Here is a 6,973-nt window from a genome sequence, read left to right as displayed (position 1 = left end):
AAATAAAAAATGATTTTTGATAAATATAATTCCTTCCATACCAAACCCGCCCTAAAAGCTGAACTCCAGCGAGTTGGATGTAATGAAACAACCATGGAAATCACATTTCTAAAAATGCAAAGAACAATATAGAAAATATGACCAAAAGTTCAAAAAAGTAAAATGCAAAGAACAATTCAGAAAATATGACCAAAAGTTCAACAAAGTAAAATTCCAAGAACAGACAGAAAATATGACCAAAAAAACCGCCCACCGTGGGGCTCGAACCCACGACCACAAGGTTAAGAGCCTTGCGCTCTACCAACTGAGCTAGACGGGCTTATTACTAAAGTTGCGAGTAATATATTATACGTATAATTATGATTTCGAACTTTCTATTTGATTGTATCAAAACCAAATGTATTAGCATTTTCGTCTTTTACTTTTAATAAGCCATGAACTAGATCAGAATCATTTTCAACTAGTCCATAAGAAGTGGTATGATGAGGAGTCTCTCTGTACATCATTCTGAGATCCAAGTTCATGCACTGATTTAATAGAAAAAATGTCATGGAGCTTATGCTTGTGTGCTTTGTGTTTGCTTATTCATGATTAGTCAATCAAATTCATAATTTTAACCAGATTATCAATTAAGTAATCTTTATTACAGAATTTACTAGTAATTATTTCCTGTTTTCTAATTGAGTATGACTGACAATATCTTTTTGTTAGTTTATTTTTAAAAAAAAAAAAAATCACCTTTCTTTATTTGAAAATAATTTAACTTTAAACTTCTATTCGAATCACTCACTCTTTCGAAAGGAATGCCACATTCTTTACTAGAAACTTTATAGACACAAGAATGTTGTTGCATATTTAAGATCATAGATTTTAAAAATTTTCACTTTTTCTTAATGTTATCTGACTCAAACTATGCCATATAAGAATTAGAACAGAGTTACTGATCCTTGTAACTCGTGTTGAAAGTGATCTAATTGTGTTAACAAAATCTGCACCTACAATGAACATAACTTAAAACCCAATTACAATTGTTTTTTTTTAAGAAAAATGGGAAGTCTATTTCATGCCAAAGTATGTGATAATTACTTTGTCCTCCGCAATATGTTCTTTTTAGAATTAGAACAAAGAAAGTCAACTTTAGGTGTAGAATTTGGATACTAACTTTGTCGTTTGGTTTTTTTATTATTTAAACATTGTGTCATGCAAAGTTATTGTATAAAAATTAGGTTTTCATTAACAAATTTGTACGGACTTTTACATAGACAAAGTTGTAACTCTAAAAGCAGAGTTTACACAGTAGTGCTCAATTATTGAATTCTTAGATTCTATGATTCAGATCTCAGTTTTCCTATTTCCTTTTTCTTTATTTTTAAAATTATGTAGTTTAATTATATAGTACTAGAGAATTATATATTGAACCCTCTTTGATTCACTTGGCTTCCAAAAGTTAAAAGGCACTTCGTGAGTGAGTCCTCTTTCCATATTGCAAATAAATTAAGGAAAAAAAAAAGCAATACAAATCTAATAAACTCACTCAATATATGACGATGTACCATTCAATTTCTGAAACGTGGCACAATCTGAAAGAAAAACAACAAGTATAAGTTTTATTTTTTACAACTAGGTAACTTGACCGCGCTTCGCGCGATCATAAAATGTTTATTAAATTTATGAAAGATCTTTAATAATACTTAAAGATTAAAAGTAATGAGAAGTAAATTTTTTAAGAGCTAAAAAATATTTAAATATATTTTGGTCTTGAGCCGGGAGTCTATAAAAAGCAACCTATTTATCTTATCTTTAATATAAAAATAATTTATGTGCATATTCTACTTTATTCAAACCCCACTTTATGAGAATAAATTGAATATAATGTCATACTCTATCTTTAATCCTAAATATCTACAAAATTGCATTATACATATCATATAATTCTAACATAAAGAAATCATTGTTGTTGGCATTGTAATTTGCAACACCACCCTTAAAATTAACATTATGATATGAAAGAATGGCTAAAAAAAATAAAAAGCAAGATGCCAAATACTAAATTCGATACTCAGCAAAATCTTAATCCCTCAGCATGAAAAATTATAGGAGTAAAAGAATTTTGAAGTAAAGTGAATTAAAAACTCAATAACACATTATAGAGCAACAACGTGAAGGAAAAAGTTATATTTTATTAAATCATTGATCGATGAATTAAAAACTCAATCAAAAATCAAGTAGCAATGGATTGTAGTCACAAATACTAAAAGTTGAAACATAAAGTAATGAAAGAAAAATAAAGATGGAGATTACACATTGCAATGACAAGGTCATGTTGCAGAAAAATAAAAATGATACCCAAGAATATACATAACAAATATGATTTTTATAGACCTATGTATGGTGACCCTTCATTGTTCATTATAACTCCTAGATTTCCTTCCTTTACTAAAGCAATTTAGAACTAAATATTTGTATGAAATGAAAGAATATACAGAAACGAAAAAGACTAATCTATTGACATCATCAAATCCAATACTATTAACACTTGTATGGTGACTTTTCACTATATGTAACAATATTTCATTAAGATAGCACATTAAATATAATTAAGAAAGTTGAAAGAGCGATTTTTGAGTTTTTATAAGTAACGAAAGTTTAAGACAAGTAAATACTCAAAATTTAATGGGTAAAGTAAATACATATTAAATACTTTATGATTTTTTATACAATTAAATGAATTAAAATAGGTGAAAATTTCCCAAAAGGAGAAAAAAGATAGTAAATGTACAGGGAGGTCTTGAATTAAAAAAGATTTATGAAAATAAAAAATATACACTAAATCTACTATAAATTTATACAAAAATTAGTTCAATAAATTTAATCAAATTTAACATTTAAATAGTTTGTAATATTAATAGATCTAATTTCACTACTTTTAGCAACATCCTATTATATATATTTATATGAGCAGATGAAGCAAAAACAAATAAAATAAAATTGGCTAACATATTATTTGAGACATTTATAATTTCATATTTATTAATTATTGGAAGTGACTCATTGCTTTGTTAAAAAAATTAAAATTTGATGAATTTATTTGACTAATTGTTGATCTTATCTAAAAACTTCTTTTGATATCTATTCTTTTTATTTTAATTTGTTTATTTATCACATTTATTCCTCTACTTTCATCTTTTGTCAGATAAGATTATGATATTCTATCTTTACTGTTTTATTTTCTTCGTTGAGTATTATTTTTTTCAATAGTAAGAACGTAATTTAAATCATACTAACGACTCTCTTGGACCTTATTTCTCAAAATTCCTTTTTAATTCTTTGACACCATCATCATTATTCTTATCTTCATCTCATGCACTTCATCTTATCGAATCTTGCAAAGCTTCATTTTTTTTCCTCCAACATCAATTTTTTTTTTGAGGAAAAAAACTACAAATCTTAAATTACTTCTAACTATAATCTATTCATTGGTAAAGATAATATGAAAACTTTTATGTAATTTAAAAGAGCACAAAATTAATTTTAATTTCTTCCAAGAATTTAGTAACCGAAAATCCATATAAATGATCATTATAATGTAATGAAAATACCATAAATTCTTAAGAAAGGGAGAATTTTCGGATATCCATTATTAAGCACACAACAATTAAGATATAACTAAAGTTTTTATTATGTATAAGTAGATTTTTTTATATTTTTGTTAACTTTACGCGATATTTTTTTCATTCTTATAAATATAATCCACTTACATATAATCTAAATGATATTTTCAAAAATATGTTAATTATTTCAGTGGAACTCAGTATAACTTCACTAAAAATAAACAAAATATAATACTTAGTAATAACATACTACAAATGAAATACCAAGAAGAAAATACTTAAAATCGTTGTTTGTGAAATTTTGATCACTTGCCATAACATGAAGACTACAAAGTGATTCATTTGGCTCTATGTAATACATTATCACTAAAAGTTTAAAAAAAATATTAGAAATCAAAAATGAAAACACCCATAAAAAGAGGAAAAATAAAAACATGATATATTCACATTTTAATTAATTAAATAATGCAAAAAGGATGAGAAAAAAATTAATAAAAAAGATATTATTAAGAGAGTGAAAGGAAATTTTGCCTTACTTACAACATACTATTCAAAAATCAAGAAATAAAACAGAAAAGTAGAATTAGTTGAAGACATCTTTTTCGTACTTGCCTTTTTTGTATGTGTAATTATAAAGGATACTAATAAAACTAAATGATAAAAATAAGATCTAATATTAATTTTTTTGCATGTGAAATCAAATGTGTAGATATAGAACTTTTTTAGACGAAAGAAAAATAACTTGTAAACTTATACACTTTTTCATCAATTAAACCTTTTTGAGAAAGATAACGATATATTTATTATCATTTTATTATGATCTCAAGAAATATCAATTAAAATAAAACTTAACTATATTTTCATAATTCAAATATAATTGCACGCACCAATTAATTAACTGTAAAAGAAGTATAAAACTAAAATCAGTGAGAAAAAAAGAGGAAAAGATCATAATTTAATACACTATAAATAATTGATATCTTATCTTTTACTACATAAGCTAATTATAAAAACAAAGGAAAAAAAATTCAAACATAATTCAATAACACAATATTTCAACTACAATCAACAAAATCAAAATGATAAGAAAAAGTTATAAATAAATAATAGAATTTAATAGCAAGAAAATTAATACGATATTAAAATTGATGGCAGCAAAATAGAGTACCTGTGTCATTCATAAAAATGGCAAACAACCAGCTCTAGTTAGAAGAGATTATATATTCATCACATTGAGTGAGAATTAATTATGAGAATTAACTCTGTGTTATTTAATTATATATTTTTTTTTATGGCTAGACGATAAAAAGGCATATGTATTGTAACTGAAATTCTTTTAAAATGGAGATTAATAGCATTAATGTGGAAGGAAATTAAATGTGGCTATCTTTAATATTTTGTAAATTTTTTAAAGTGTATTTTTCATCTTTTAACGGAGAAAAAATGACAAAAAAGATAAATAACATTCTTGACTTTAGAGAGCGTCACGTCACCGATCTCATGTTTCTCTTATATATATATATATATAATGTATGTATGTATACTAGTGAATATACCCACGCTTTGCGCGGTCATAAAAAAATTAATAAATAGATAATTAATTTTTTTGTAAAATTAGTCGCGATGAATACATAAAAATATTATTGTTATTATTAAATATTAATTAAATTGATAAATTACACATATAAATCTTTTCAATGAAATTTTGTTGGTTTATTGATTGTCCTTTTTAAAATATTCTGTCATTTTTCTTTTTATGTTTTTGTGTCGAGTATAAAACATTCAATTTTAACTTATTTTCTAATAAGAGTTATTACTTGTCTTAATAAATAATTTTCATCGTAAATTGCTTTGCATAACATGCAACTTGTAAGTTTTTCAATTTCGAAGTTTTGTATTTGTGGTTAAGACCCTTAATTGAAATATTTAAAGGTAGTGATATGAATTGCGTATACTTATTCTCTTCGGACTTCATTTGATGAAAATATATTGAGTATATTATTATTATTGTATGACACTTCACATTACAAAATTTTGCTAGACATAAAAGAAAATTAAGTAATATCATATCGGTGTAATTTTAAGATGTCATAAACTTTCATATTAAATAATTTGGAGGTTATAAACATAAAAAATTTAGGAGTTATGAATATGAAGAGGTGTGAGTTGCAAAACTGTCTTTTTACAATAAAATAAATAAAAAATGAGAAAAAGTTCAAAAAAAGATAAGTAGAATTTCTAATAAAAAAAGATGTCACGTCATTCTTCTTTTACACCACTTTAATGAGGCATTAACAAAAATCAAGATATAACTGAACCTAATGTCATAATTAATGTCCCATTTCTCAATAGAAAAATATGTTAAAGATATTATCCAAATTTTATAATTCACATCAATAGGAGGAAAACTATATACTAAATAGGTAATACTTAAAAGTTAAAACTCATCATCATAAATCGATAAGCACAAAAAAAAAAAGGCATGCATTTCTATCTAATGATTACATTTAAATGCCAATCAAATACTTATATATTTTAGAAAGAGTAGCAGAATTCAATTGATACAAAAATGAAACATTAGTTAAATGGATAAAAGGAAAAAAATAATAAGGATAATATCTTCGATATAGATATTGATATTTTGTAATCAATATTGTTCTTCATTTCTTTTTTCGGCAAAATTAATATATAAAAATTATTAGAAGAAAAATTTGTTAGAGGGATACCACATTACCTTTTCTATGTTTCAAACATAAATTGAAGGGAAAAACAAACAAATAAACTCTACATTATCAAATTGTTATATATTGATTGACAATTGAAGAGCCAACAACAGGCAACAATATGTTGCAGACACTTATTATAATGTTACATATGATAAATTTAAATTATCGGTTAGTATTGTCGTGGAGAAAGAATCAAACTCTTATGCCTGTTAAGAATTAAAAAAGTTGTGGTACATAACAACACAAAAATTATATTACGAAAGTCTGTTTGGATAAGTTTATAAGCATATCTCACATTACCTTGTCTCTGTCTCAAATACAAACATCCATGAAAGTATTTGATACATGCTCTTTTAAATTTATACATTGATCTACATTCATATTGAGACAACTTCGGCAAGCATCAACTTGTCATGCTATTTCAAATTGAAGGCCTGAATAATTCAAAAAAAAAAAAGGTCAATTAGAAAAGAAAATTGCACATACGTAAATAATGAAAAAAGTTAAGCTTGATATAAATAATATATAAATACTTTTAGAAGCATTCTCAAAATGATATTGTGATAACAACATATGAAATAAAAAATATAAACAGATTGCTATTACTATTCCTTATTGTCACCAAAAAAGGAAAAA

General features: G+C 24.9%; 1 non-coding gene across 1 annotated transcript; it reads right to left on the bottom strand.

Moving 5' to 3' along the window:
* Positions 1 to 246: 246 nt before the first annotated feature.
* On the bottom strand, positions 247 to 319 carry TRNAK-CUU. The gene has a single exon. It is a non-coding gene; the product is annotated as a tRNA-Lys (tRNA).
* Between the last annotated feature and the right edge of the window lie 6,654 nt (positions 320 to 6,973).

The sequence above is a fragment of the Capsicum annuum genome, chromosome 6 (genome assembly GCF_002878395.1).
Source record: "Capsicum annuum cultivar UCD-10X-F1 chromosome 6, UCD10Xv1.1, whole genome shotgun sequence".
NCBI lineage: Eukaryota > Viridiplantae > Streptophyta > Magnoliopsida > Solanales > Solanaceae > Capsicum > Capsicum annuum.
The sequence above is the reverse complement of the archived record's forward strand: the minus strand, read 5'-3'. Positions and strand labels throughout refer to the sequence as shown.